Below are 15157 nucleotides of genomic sequence, written 5' to 3' on the forward strand. Positions count from 1 at the left end.
TGCGAGGAGCTGTCACGGTGACGACGTGCTCAGTCGGGAACATACTGCCGTGATAAAGAAAAATGCCGTATGAATATTCGGACGTTGCCAAGTTAGACATTTGGTTAAAATAAATGCAATGTCGATGGTCGAAGATCAAAGTCATGTATCTTCATCGCGATGTTTCAGAATTTCCGCGCCTTCTTATTTTTTCGAAGAGAGACGAGCCAAATTTTCACTGTACAAAAATTGCACAGAATATTTAATGGATAAAGAAGAAAAATACGTTGAATAGTTTTCTAAAGATAAAATAAAGTATGACAAGAAGTCTGAAACGTGGCATTCGGGGATACACGGTTTTGCACTTCGGCTATATCGATATGTGTACAAGAATAAAACTTAGAAACTATGGTCTCCCGACTACCGACATACATGACACAATAAACAAAACAAAATCAGTGAGGCTAGAATTACAAAAACAACTCGGGACGTTTCGATCTGGTTTCCCAGATCATTGACGACCGAAAAATAAAAAGTTTGAAAAATAAGCTACAAAAATCACATATTAAAACCCGTACTTGATCAAATCGTAGGAGATGAAACCGACCTGATAAAACTTTAACTAAAACTAAATAAAACTTTGAAATGTTTACATAGGTGTCGTAACTTTCTTTTATGAATTCCCTCCGTGGGAAAACTCTTAGTAATAATTTTTTTTCGCCGACGACCCATCCAACGGCGCACACTGCGCACAGTGGATCGAGTCAATCAGAGAGGTCGGAAATGAATTGTTTTACTAAAACTCCAAATTTAAATGTTTATTTTGTGAGAATTTAAAGTTTGAGGGCTTCTTACTTAAGTTTTGACGAGAAAACCAATGATTCGGCTTTAAAGCCATCTACATTTCGTAATGATGGAGTTGTGAGCTTTTGAAGTTTCAACATTTAGTCCGACTTCTCCCATTATCTCGTTCCATCGTGCGGTGGCACGAATTCATCTTCTGCGGGTTAAATTGAATCGGCTCGTGCGAAAACCGCTAATGTCCATTTTTTTCAATTTTGAGATTTTTGGGTTAAAATACTCTCGGAGGTCAGACACACTCATTAATGTGGTGAAAATGTTTGTTCCTTAGGTTTGAACCCCTTTTCAGGGGGGGGCCGTGGTCCGAATCATGCGAAAACCGCTAATGTCCATCTTTCGTTATATGCCTCATTATACTGTACAACAAACCAAAATAAAAAAAATGTCTCGTGGACAAAATTAGGTGAACTTTATGCATTTTAAGGCGCTGAATCCGAATATGGCCTCCGTTTTTTTCCATCACCCTCCAATTTTCCGGAAAAGCCGATTTTACTCGGAAAAATGACCATTTTGGGGCATTTTCGGTGTTTTTCCGACTGCTATCCCCTGCATAATGTAGGTAAAATTTTTCATAGCTACGAGATTCAATTATACCGATGTCTTTTTAACTGATGAGTCCGAAAATGACCTTAATTTTTCCCGTTCACCTCTCAGTTTTCCGGGAAAGCAACTTTATCCTGGGAAAATGAGCAAATCCGACACATATTTGTCGTGCATGCAATGTATTTTTATAAATTTTCCTGGACCCGTGGTAGCATGTTACTCATGTATTTTGAGCTGCTAAATCCGAATATGACCTCGGTTTCTTTCTATCACACTTCAGATTTCCGGTAACGCCGAGTTTTCCGAGCCTAAAATTGTGTATTGTAAAACCTTTGCCGGATCGAAGTGTATTCAAAATTTATTGTATGAATGTCTCCGACATGTGATACATCGGTTCTTTGTATTTTGATCTGTTGAATTCAAATATGATCTCAGATTTTTCCGATCACCCATCATTTTTCCGGAAAAGTCGCTTTTCCTAGGAAAAAGCTCTTTTCAGATATTTTTGCAATGATTTTTCTGCTCTAGGGAGTTTCAGAAATTTTCCGAGATCCTCTTTAGGTCTCTCTTGCTGTATTAAGAGGCACTGAACTTGAATTTGACCTTCAATCATCTTTGACAATCCCCGTCTTCTAGAAGGGCCGATTTTTCCGGGCCTAAAGCTTTTCCGGACTGTTCCCACTTCTAGGGAAATTCAAAACATTTTCCGTATGTGTGATACATCGCTTCTCATGTAATTTGGGCTGAAAACCCCGAATATGACCTTAGAAATTCGTTATAACCTACCGGAGAATTTCTGAAACTCCTTCGAGCACAAAAATCATCGCAAAAATATCTGAAAAGAGCGTTTTCCTAAGAAAAGCGACTTTTCCGGAAAAATGATGGGTGATCGGAAAAATCTGAGATCATATTTGAATTCAACAGATCAAAATACAAAGAACCGATGTATCACATGTCGGAGACATTCATACAATGAATTTTGAATATACTTTGATCCGGCAAAGGTTTTACGATACACAATTTTAGGCTCGGAAAACTCGGCTTTACCGGAAATCTGAAGCGTGATAGAAAGAAACCGAGGTCATATTCGGATTTAGCAGCTCAAAATACATGAGTAACATGCTACCACGGGTCCAGGAAAATTTATAAAAATACATTGCATGCACGACAAATATGTGTCGGATTTGCTCATTGTCCCGGGATAAAGTTGCTTTCCCGGAAAACTGAGAGGTGAACGGGAAAAATTAAGGTCATTTTCCGGACTCATCAGTTAAAAAGACATCGGTACAATTGAATCTCGTAGCTACGCAAACAAATTCACTCGGAGGAACCGGTGGCGTAGCGTGCTTTGCGATATATCGATTGTTATGCCATTTAAACCTGCGGAAAAGGATCGATAATTAGGGTGTTCGCAGCGCAGTGTTCCGATATTAAATCCCTAGCGGGGAAGAAAAAAAATCCCTAGATTTCGCTAAAAATCCCTAAATCCCCAGATTTGCTCAAATATCCCCAAAAAATCCCTAGATTTTGCAAAAAACCGCCATTTTTAACGTAGAATCATGACGTCATTCGATATTTCGATTTGCAATATTTAAATCTGATTGGCTCGTTTGAATTTTGCCGCTCTCTGAAAGCAGTGCTAATCCAGACCAATAAAATGAAAGAATATTAGTTGAGTTCTTCTTATTGTCTTTTTACTGTTGAATGCAGTTGAATGTCAAGTACATCGAGTGACTCAATCGTTTGAATTTCCGGCTTATTTACGGGGAAAATAGTGTTGCCAAAAAGGCCTACAAAATATAGATGAAAAAATATTTTCGATTGTCGAAGCTAAAATTGAGGTTCAAAAGTCGATTTTTGCTTACTTTACCTCATCAAAAAAAATCCCTAGATTTCCTGAAAAATCCCTAGATCCCTAGAAATTCCAGAAAATCCCTAGATCTAGGGATAAATCCCTAGACATCGGATCACTGTCGCAGCGAACAACTTGGTTATCGATTCTTTACCATAGGTTTAAATGGCATAACAATCGATATATCGCAATTCACGCCACGCCACTGGGAGGAACCCCGACCGGACGGGCTTTCCACGCGGGAGCAATATATTAAAAATGTCGTGCGTACGGTTAGCATGGGGCTAGTCATATGCCTACCTAAGTGCTTCCGCTCTTGAATGAACGAATGAATGGAAATAAATTAAGGGTTTTCCAGCGATACGGCTCGAAGGGAGTCAAACGCGGCTGGGGACCGTTTTAAAGTTGGAGCTTTCGTTTTCTCAACGACGAGTTTTTTCCTCGAGTGGTCGTGGTGAATTGCCATGGATGCAGGGTGTCTACAGTGATCATGATATTGAAATATGACCGTTTTGTGTGGCTGCAGTGATAGCCAGCTAGGGGTGGGTAAAGTCTCGATGAATAATGGCTTTCGGAAAAATTGATTTTAACCTCGTTCCGACCTCATGCCGTTTTTGCCGTAATGTTCAGTTTTACTTTTCACACATTTGTAATTCAAATTCCTGATCTTTGTTTCTCTAAGCCCGTACAGCCGTAGCGCCGTTTACAGTAAAAAATAAAATAAATAAATAAAAAAAACCTATTTTCCTCTTCCAAACTCTGCTTTTTTTGACCGTGTACGGCCGGTAGGAAGTAGATGACGGAGGAAAGGCTGCCGAAGACTATGCTTCATTGGGTTCCTCCGGGGAGGAAACGAAGGGGACGCCCAATGAAAGGGTGGCTACATAGGGTTTCAGAGGAAATGAGGGAGTGTCAACTCCTTGAAGGGCTTTGGGAGGGTGGTGGACTTCGGCGGCTAAGTGTCACAGAGTGCCAAAGAGCGCCATGAAAGCGGATTTCATATATGGACTGCATTTTGCAATTTGGAACTATAAATTCTGGCCCGGTTTAAAAACAACGTATGTGCCATTAGTTTCCCTATGCACAAAGTGCTTTTTTCAGATGAGCCAGAATTTATAGTTACAAATTGCAGAATGCAGTCCATATGTGTGTATAAAAACGAAAATACTTTTACAAAAATCGGAGGGATATTCAAAGGAAGCACCTTCAAATGGAGTTGTTGCATGTGAGAGGAATTTGCGATTTGACTAATGTAAAAGTTCGCGAGAAACACGATGGTGCCGCCGGTTTTCTCTGAAATTAACTCCCAAGCTCAAAAAAAGTTCTCAAGTTGAGGCCAAAATGGAGGAGATATCCCACACTATCCTGAGAGTCCACCTCTCCATCAAGACAAACGCTCCATGCAAAGATAGGGAGCAAATACATTAGCAGGGTTGCCGTGTTTTCAGTTGTGGAGTCCCCAAATAAAGTGGCAGCCCTGTCAATGTATTTGCTCCCTATCTTCGCATGGAGAGTTTGTCTTGATGTAGAGGTGGACTCTCAGGATAGCGTGGGATATTCCCTCCATTTTGGCCTTAACTTGAGAGCTTTTCTTGAGCTTGGGCGTTCATTTCCGAGAAAACCAGTGGCACCATAGTGTTTCTCACGAACTTTTACATGCGAATCAAAAGTCAAATCGCAAATTCCTCACACACGCAACATCTCTATTCGAACAGAAACTTTCCTTAGTGTGGAAGTGCAATTCGGCAATGCAGCGACGCGCCACATCTCATTGCTTGCGTCGGGGCCCACACGGTGCGGGCCTTATTTTTGCATACGGAGCAGAACAAACAGCCGGTCAAGGGAACGGGCGACTCGGGGGGAGGGGGGGGGGGCGCCGGCCGGCAGCGCGGTCGCCCCTCCAAACACATTTACATACAAGCCGGAGCAGAGTCAAGCACTCGGACCAAAGTTCAAAGCAGTGTCTTCTAAACGGATGCTATACCGTCCACGCCCCCCGCCACGCTCGGACCCGTAACGACCTCACGCTCCCCTTGTCGCCTAGTTGCATAAAAAAATATCCAACTTTTGGGGATGTTTTCGCTCCCTTAGGACTGCATTTCCCGAAAAGCAAATGCGGGCCGATTATTAAAATTGATAGACAAAGCTACAGACAAAGAGGAAAAAAGCTATATGGAGGAATCCTATTGGTGAAAGCGGGTGGTTGCGATGGAAAAAAGAGGTAGGTGATAGACTATCTATCGGCGACCCACGACCGACCCTATAGTTAAAGTACATCATTTTCTCCCTCATACACGGAGGGAAAAACCTCGTGCGTGGGACCCGAAGTTTAGGTCATATGGATCTCTGAAGTTTCCGGATTGAGCATCTGAACACTTTAGGTCCAGCTGCTGAGGTTTGGATCACACATCTGAAACTTCAGTTACATCTGAAGTACTTCAGTTGTGAGAACCGAAGTCTTTCGGATGTGAAAACCGAGGTACTTCAGAGTAAGAACTGAAGTTTCAGATGTGTGATCCAAACCTCAGCAGCTGGACCTAAAGTGTTCAGATGCTCAATCCGAAAACTTCATAGATCCATACATATGACCTAAACTTCGGGTCCCACGCACGAAGTTTTTTTCTCCGTGTGGTGATGGGAATAACCACCCGACTAAAGATGCTTTGTTTTCTAAATAATTCATAACTTATCCCGCAAAATGTCGGTAGATATTGCCACTGGAATTAGATAGACCAATGTTTATTATTATAGGCAGCAGCCACCGCCACACAGTGGATCGAGTCAATCACAAAGCTCGGACATAAATATTTTTACTAAAACTGCAAATTTTGAAGTTAATTCCGTCAAATTTAAAAGTTTTAAGGATGCCTCTTGAAGAAAATTTTACGAGAAAATTATAGAAACCACTTTTTGAACCTCAAAATTGTGTAAATACGGAGTTGTAAGCTTTTAAAGTTTCCAAATTTTGTCGGACCTCTCCCACTGACTTGATCCACCGAGCGTCGGATCATTTTCTGCACTCCTGATTTCGGGCATCATTTTGCTTCATTTCATTTCGCGTCGAAATACAACCCTGGAGGGATCAGGGCTATTTGAAAAAGCACGAGCGGAACATATTTTACCCGGTTGGTCGTTGGCTTCAGCCCCGAGTTGATTTTAACTTCGGGGGGGAGGGGTGGAGGGGCGACCCCATCACGGGACAGTTGTGTTGTCCCCCGATTTTAGCGCGTGAGCCGGGGGTTTTAATTTGGAGCCCGGGCCTTTGCGCCCGTGCATCGGCGTTTGAGAGTTCGCAGTCCTTTGAAAGCGAGGCTGAATAATCGCGATGTAAACACGCCGACAAAAGAATAGATTATCACCTCGTCCTGAGCCGCGACGGATCGCAGCGTTGAAAATACAGTGCTCGTTTGAATTGGTTAAACTCTTAAAGGCTAAGAAGAGAAACTGTTTTACGGACACAATTAAATCAAATTTAAAGAAATAATTGGAGAAACGCATTTTGCATTTTATTGATAGATATGATTGATAAATAAATTTTGAATGATATTTCATCCACCAACTACTAACTTTTAAGCTTTGTTAGCTTTTTATTCGATTGATCGGTCTTGTTTAACTGTTTTTCTAATGTAACAGGCATTTTGATATCACAATAATTAGTGAGCCTTGAAGTTTGAGGTATAGTGTTGAGGATGGGCTTGTAGTCCGAAATGCACATACACTGAACAAGTAATAAAACCACAAGCGAGTGGAGGCGAGACTTTTCTTTTAATAATTCTTAAAAAGGAAGAAAAAACGAATTGAGAAATACTAAAAGGAAAGAGACACATACACAAGAAAAAAATACTGAATTTAAGCAAAAAAGTTCTTAAATTTGCCATTCTTCCACTCCAAAGCTACAGATTTCATTTCACAAGGACAGTTCAATTTTTACCTACAAAATAACCTCACAATTTCTGTCTAAAATAGCGCTGATTTTTGTGCGTAGTTAGTAGAAACATATCAATACAAATTCCGATCAGAAATGTCCGACAGTTTTCAGATAAAAATTCAATTTGCGAGTGGAAACCGAGCAACATTGGAAAGTAGTTCCAGAGTTGAAGTCGAGTTTGAAGGACACTCCTCACGGCGCAAGAGATAACTATTCCGACTCTCCGGTCCGCGGTGAAGTATACCCACTACTTGTTTGAAGGCGTTTTATAAGCCGCAGTCCAGCTCGCACCTTTCGGCTGCGTGTGAGATATTGAACTTGACAGACATTCCTCACGGCGCAAGAGATAACTATTCTGACTCTCCGGTCTGCAATGAAGTATACCCAGATGTTTGAAGGCGCTTTATAGGTCGCAGTCCGACAACATTAATTTCGGCTACGTGTAGATTCTGTATTTGTTTCTTACTTTGTGAGGTCATTCTTAATTGATCGCTAGACAAAGCTATAGTAACCAAGCACGGCAAAACATATTTTCCAACTTACTATACGATATAATGGTTTTCATCGACATAAAAATGTCGCAATAATATAGCTCGAACGCTGAAGTTCGCAACAGGCCCATAGTAGGAGCTTCACCGTCAAAATACACTGTCACTCACGAGAGCGCGCAATATTCTTCGCAGCCATACCGCCATGCGGGGAAGGGAAACGATTTGAGCGGGAGGATTGCGGTCTGGCGAGACGATGAGGAAAAACTTGCATGTTGCGAGCTGCGCCTCGGGTAAGAATTGGCTGACAGGTTGAGACATTCTTCACTCCCGGTGACAAGGGAGTGGAGGACTGCCAGGCTAAGAAAAAACACCGTATAAACCTTCGGGAGTTGCCTAATTTCACTCGATTAATCCGGTATTTTTGACGAAATTCATGCATATTTGTCCTTGAAATTTCCAGATAGTTTAGATTAAATTGCGGACAAAATTGCCTGAAAATTTTGACGAATAATATTCGCAATTTCCTCAGTAAATTCGGGTTTTGTAGGAGGAGACTTGGCAACGTCTGAAGGCTCATACGGTGTTCTTCCTTGGCACGACAGAGCGTGTCCTCGAGCCACGAGCCACCGCTAAACACGAGAACAATTAGGGCTTACGTTCTCCGCGCTGCGTCCTGACATATTTCTCGCGCTAAATCCTTGGCCTACGGACATGCAGATAGCACGACAGCGGTGTCAAACCCTACGTTCAACGCCTGCTAGGCCCTTGCTGTGGAAAAACGCAGTTTGAACATTCGGTCGTTGCCGAATAGTCTCCCAGTTTGTCTATTTCCTCGCAAAGGACCTAAGCATCCCGTATTTTTGTATATTTTGTTTATTCACGACGAGAAGTTTGTGCGGTCGGAAACATTGGCAACATCGTTTTTCTCTATTTATACCAATGGAAATATGTATCGATTCATGGACGGGCTAGGTGTTCCGACGAGAATCGATTATTTAACATAGGTTAAATGGAGGAAACTCGGTGTTGCCAGATTGCTAGATCCGCCTCTGGTCGGAAACGGAGATACACGTTTCTCCGGTTCCTTTATCGATGTGCGAGGGCTGGACCGTGAGCCTGACATCGCCGCGCGACCTTTTGCGCGCAATTCGGACAGGACGCGAACACAACTTTCCGCTCGCCGCATCGCGCGGCGGCAGAAAGCAGCTTTTAGCGCGGAAGTCCAACCGAATAGAAAATAACGCATCGTAAATTTTATCCTGATGACACGAGCGACGTGCGGACACGCTCCGGTAGCCAAACGCTTAGCCGGTTATTCCTCTTTCGCCCGGTTTCGAGTTCCTCTGCTGACCGCGGCCGACAGTTTCCCTGGAATCGGATCGAATTCAACGTAAAGCACCCGCCCTTGTTCGAAACTCAACGGCGCAGGATGGAACGAGCCGATCGGAGAGGTCGGACGAAATTCGAAAACTTTAGAAACTCGTAACTCCGTTATTACAAAACGTGGAGGTCTTAAAAATGGTCCCGTTGGTTTTCTCATAAAATTTACTTCAAAGGGCACCCCTCCAAATGTAAAATTTCACAAACTGAACAAATAAACTTATAGCCTTAGTGAAAAAAATCATATCTGATCTCTCTTATTGACTCGCTCCACTGTGTGGTGATTCCAAACTTTGAATGAATTCGTTTCATTCTAAAACAGAAGTATCGAACTAGCGTTCGCCGAACCTGTTCGTTAGAATCGACGATTGGCACTGAAAATGTCCTTTCGGAAGTCATTTAGCTTGAAATCGTTACTCCAGCTAGTATTACCCACTTGGTAAATGATGACATTGAGACGGCGACGCTTTCAATTCAAGTACCGTGTTCTTGCATTCCACATGAAACAAGATAGTTTCTGTGATACCATTATTCAAGCTTCGGTGTATAGCAAAGTGTCATAGATATTTGAAGGCGCTTTGGAATACAGAGGAGAGAAACATTAGAATATGTATACGGCGATCTTGCACTCCATATGGCACAAGCTAGTTTCTGTGATACCACTTATCGAGCTCCATTGTGTTGCGGAGTATCATCGATACTTGAAGGCACTTTGAAAAAACGGAGGAGAGAAACGTTCGAGTACGTATGCGGCGCTCTTGCACTCCACATTACACAAGCTATGTTTCTGTGATACCACTATTCGAGCTCCGGTATGTTACGGAGTATCATCGATAGTTGAAGGCGTTTTGAAAAACGGAAGAGAAAACACCATATGACACAGGCTAGTTTCTGTGATACCACTATTCGAGCTCCGGTGTGTTGCGGAGTATCATCGATATTTGAAGGCACTTTGAAAAACGGAAGTGAGAAACACCATACGACTCAGGCTAGTTTCTGTGATACCACTATTCAAGGTCCGGTGTGTTGCGGAGTCTCATTGATATTTGAAGGCGCTTTGAAAAACGGAAGAGAGAAACATCCAAATACGCGTACGACGGCGTTCTAGCGATTCATAAGACGGGGACGGCGCATGACTCCACGAGGAGCATCGATTAGGATTCGGACTGGGGTTTCCGGTTGTGCATCACCGCAGTTTACACTCGACGGCTCGCATTTGGCGTGATTTCTGTCCCCGCAGAGGAGCTCACTAATTTAATTGATCCTGAGCGGCGGCGGCGCACAGTGGACCGAGTCAATGAGAGAGGTCGGACAAAATTCTGAAACTTTAAACGCTTATAACTCCGTTTAAACAAAAATTTGAGGTTCTAAAAGTGGCTCCATTTGTTTCCTCGTGAAATTTTCTTCTATCAGTACCCCTTAAAGTTTAAAAAGTGACGAAATACACATAAAATATTGCAGTTTTAGTCGAAAACTTCATGTCCGACCTTTATAATTGACTCGATCCACCGTGCGGCGGCCGGGCCAGGGACCCGGAGCCCCGGTTCCGCATGAGACGCCACGGCTTTGGCACCTCGGTCAAAACCCCGTATCTCCTCGAGATCCCTCCTCGACGTACGCGGTTCTTGATCCCGGGGAAATTCCGTCGCTCCTCTGACGTAAAGGCGGATCTTAATGCATACGTGAGCCCTGTTTTACATGTAAATCCACGCTTTTTGGGGCTCATGTGGAAATATAGATACGTCTTTACGCCAGAGAAGCGACGATTTGGGCGGAGTCGCGCGCGAGATGGTCGCGTTGACGGCGACGTTCCTAATGATATCTGCTCTCAATTATGGCGAAATCCGCCTCCTTCCGAGCGTGGAATTCCATGTGCTAAAACTAACCTTAATGAGTGATGGTCTCCGAAACTTGGGAGGGAATCGCGAAAAATACCATTACATGCGCGCAGTCGTCAGGATTTGCCCATCTGCCGTACGACGCAAAAACGCCGCAAACGCCGTTTTACATTTTTTGGGAACAATCAATCAATGAAACAATCAACAACTACACGGAGAGAAATTTCGACGAGTAAATTTGGTTAGTACGGGAAGTAAAACAGAAAGTGCAAGATTCAATCTCGGGTAAATTTTTTTGAGGTTCTAAGTTTCTTCCTCGAATTCTGGTGCCCAGGAAAAACATTCAATGGTACTTCAGTAGAAATCATGGACTCTCAAAATATAGAGCAAGTTGCTGTAAAATCCGTCGGAGGGTCAGTTTTCGGGGGACCCTGTCCATAAACAGCGGTAAAAAACACCTGGAGAGTTTCACACATTCGTTTCATACAACGCTTTCCGGGCAGAATCTATGATTGTTCTTCTATCTCTTCTCATCCGCAATGCTACGCTACGAGGGAAAACACCGTGCGTATATTTGGACGTTGCCAATTTCCTTTGAAGAAAATAGTGACTAGTACCGAACCTTAGAGTAAGTACCTTTATAGACAGAGTATGGCCATTCGTATCTTTTTACTACAGGAAAACTGTTCCGCTTTTTGATTGGTCAACGAGTTTTTAGGCTTCATGATGCTCTTAGGGCCGTAAATAAACAAACAAGATGGCGACTCACCGTTACATCGATAAGAAGCTAAATTTGACAAAAATTTCAATTATACGGCAGTAACAATTTAAACTAGCATATCTACGAATAACACACGAAAAAAACACGAAAACATTGTTAAATCGCCTTTCACCTTTATCACAGGAGGATGTAAGATGTGCATAACCTTAATCTTACTTGCTGATAACAGCCATCTTCTTTGTTTATTTACGGCCCTCCCTAAGAGCATCGTGTCAGCCTATTCGCTCGCGACCAATGAAAAACCGGAACAGAAATGGCCATACTCTGTCTATAAAGGTACTCTACCGAACCTAAACTTTCACAAACCGAAAAAATCGATTTATAAAATGTGAAATGAATTTTTGAAAAATATTCACGTTTTTACGGGAGAGAAATGAGTTTGTATAAAATTTATTTTAAATTTTGCGAAAGCCGTGGTTCTTAATTTCTCATCCTCTCTGGTACTGTCCCTTCATACTGAGAGTAAAGACTGGTGCCCAGGAAAAACATTCAATGGTACTTCAGTAGAAATCATGGACTCGCAAAATATAGTGCAAGTTGCCGTAGAATCCCTCGGAGGGTCAGTTTTCGCCGGAACCTGTCCATTAACAGCGGTAAAAAACACCTGGAGAGTTTCACACATTCGTTTCATATATGTACAACGCTTTCCGGGCAGAATCTATGATTTTATTCTTCTATCTCTTCTCATCCGCAATGCTACGCTACGAGGGAAAACACCGTGCGAATATTTGGACGTTGCCAATTTCCTTTGAACAAAATAGTGATTAGTACAGAACCTTAACTTTCAAAAACCGAAAAGATCGATTTATAAAATGTGAAATAAATTTTTGAAAAATATTCACGTTTTTACGGGAGAGAAATGAGTTTGTAAAAAAATTATTTTAAATTTTGCGAAAGCCGTGGTTCTTAATTTCTTATCCTCTCTAGTACAGTCCCTTCATACTGGGAGTGAAGACAATGCAAGTCTATTTCTGATTGATTCCCGTATTCTAGGCCTTCACAGCGTCACAAACGGAAATAAAAATTACATCTTCATCGATTGCAAAGATTATGAACTGGAATGGACCGGGGAATGGGGGTACAGCAAGGAACAAATGAAATGAGAGAGGGAACGGAGACAGGAATTCGGGAATGAGTTGAACGAAGATTACAAAAAACGTCCGATTTGTGTGATCTTTATTCCCGTTTATGACATCCATAAGCCGCGTTGTCTCAACTCTCTCTGTAAAGGAACTCTACTCTCTAGTAGAGTCCCTTTATACTGAGAGTCAAGACAAACCCCCTCATGGAGTCACAAACGGGAATAAAGATTACACAAATTGGCAGTTTTTCGTAATCTTTGATCGGCTCGTTCTCGAATTCCTTTCTCCGTTACTTCTCTCATTCCGTTTGTTCCTTGTCGAACCCGTAATTTCCGGTCCATTCTACATTATAATCTTTGCAATCGGTGAAAATGTAATCTTTATTTCCGTTTGTGACACTGTGGATCCCTCGAATACGGTAACCAATCAGAAATGGATTCACATTGTCTTGACTCTCAGTATAAAGGGACTCTACTCTCTAGTGGCTTTTGAATACGTTTTTCATTGAAGAAAATGTAGCAACATCGGATGGCTCATACGGTGTTCATACTCAATGCGGCAAAACGCCCCATCGTCGCCCTGCCCCTTCCCGGTCGTGAGAGCGCATTCCGGACAATCCTCCGTTAATTGTCGGGCGCGGGCACGGCTGCGACTTTTTAACGTGACTTTGATAGCGTTTAACTTTTTCCGCTCGCCGCCCCCCCCCCCCCCCCCCCCGACCGTGCGAATGGTATTTTAATGAGTCGTTTTTCCGCCGCTCTCAGTTTGTCCCGGCGGCCAATTAAGAGCGTGTGGCGCCCGGTGCTCGTGATCGTGCGACGCGCCTTCACCTCCGCGGATCTGCAACCCGTCTGCGCCCCCCCCTTCCCCCCGTTGTCGGGGTCGAACTTTCCCGACCCCGTCGCGTCGTCGCTCCGCGCTCTCTGAATTAGTCCCCATTATTTCTTTTTCCCTCGTTGCCGCCCGCCCGCCTCGGATCGAGCGGTGTTCGGCGAAAAACGGGGTGCTTCGTCTTTCAGTGTATTCTCATTTGAGTACCTACATGGAAAGAGTACGAAGAGAACTAGAGTACCTTTATAGGGAGAGCATGGACAACTCGAAAATTTGGAGGGTACGTTTGATCAGGTCATGTAGCTCTTGGGACCCAAAAAGGCAGCCTACCTATGAACTCGAATGGAGATGTTGCATGTGTGAGGAATTTGCGATTTGACTATTGATTCTTATGTAAAAGTTGGCGAGAAACACGATGGTGCCACTGGTTTTCTCTGAAATCAGCTCTCCCAGCCCAAAAAAGCTCTCAAGTTGAGGCCGAAATGGAGGGGATATTCCCACCCTATCCTGAGAGTACACCTCAACATCAAGACAAACTCTCCATACAAAGATAGGGAGCAAATACATTAGCAGTGATGCAGTGTTTTCAGTTTTGGAGTACCCAAATAAAGAGGCTGCCCTGTCAATGTATTTGCCTCCTATCTTTGCATGGAGAGTTTGTCTTGATGTAGAGGTGGACTCTCAAGATAGCGTGGGATATCTCCTCCGTATCGGCCTCAACTTGAGAGCTTTTTTTGAACTTGGGAGTTGAAATCAGAGAAAACCATCGTGTTTCTTGCAAACTTTTACATAAGAATCAACATTCAAATCGCAAATTCTTCACACATGCAACATCTCCATTATCCAGTGGTACTAATTTATACTCCGAGAGTAGGTACACTGATCAAAAATGGTTGGCAGTGGCACTTTTTCAGGGATTTTCGTTTTACTAATTGTCGCCCTTTTGGGCCCGAAGAGCTACATAAATTGAGTTGTCCATACTCTCCCTTCAAAGGTGCTCTAGAGAGAACGAAATATGGAGCTCTCATGGCTCAAGTGGACTGCTAAACGTATAACACGCAAAAAACTAGAGGAAAGGTGCTGCCAATCTTAAAATTCCAAAATCAAACCAACAAGGCCAAGAATGAACTCGTATGTGAGTGAATGTAAATCCGCAATAATGAGTAAATTCATGGAAAAAGTAAGTCAATCACGTGATTCACAAATGATGGGTCGTAAAGATTGTAATGGTAGATTGATATGATTCCGGATAATTTGAGTTCCTATGTTGACTGTCCTTTTGCGCGCTAAAGGCTCCGTGACCTAACCTCAAAATAATCCTGAATTTCCTCAACTTCACGATTTCTTGCTCACTGATAATCTTTAATTTACGGAATGCACTACGGAGTGCTTTGCTAACGGAGTTACGGAGTGTTTTGCTAGGGTGTTTGCTGCGAACACCTCGATAATCGATCCTTTTTCATAGATTTAAATGGCAGATCAATCGATATATCGCAAAGCACGCCACGCCACTGGGTTCATCCCGACTTCAGTCCCCTTTCATTCCCTTAATCCCAAATTGAATCAAATCGTTTTGCAGCACACATCTCTA

The 15157-nt window shown here is 42.9% G+C and overlaps 1 protein-coding gene across 1 annotated transcript in view; it reads right to left on the reverse strand.

Annotated features, from left to right (window-relative positions):
* Nucleotides 1-15157, reverse strand: part of sif (still life) — a 468396-nt gene that overhangs the window by 245942 nt on the left and 207297 nt on the right. The gene's annotated exons all lie outside the window — the stretch shown is intronic.

The sequence above is a fragment of the Bemisia tabaci genome, chromosome 8 (assembly GCF_918797505.1).
Source record: "Bemisia tabaci chromosome 8, PGI_BMITA_v3".
Classification (NCBI taxonomy): Eukaryota; Metazoa; Arthropoda; class Insecta; order Hemiptera; family Aleyrodidae; genus Bemisia; species Bemisia tabaci.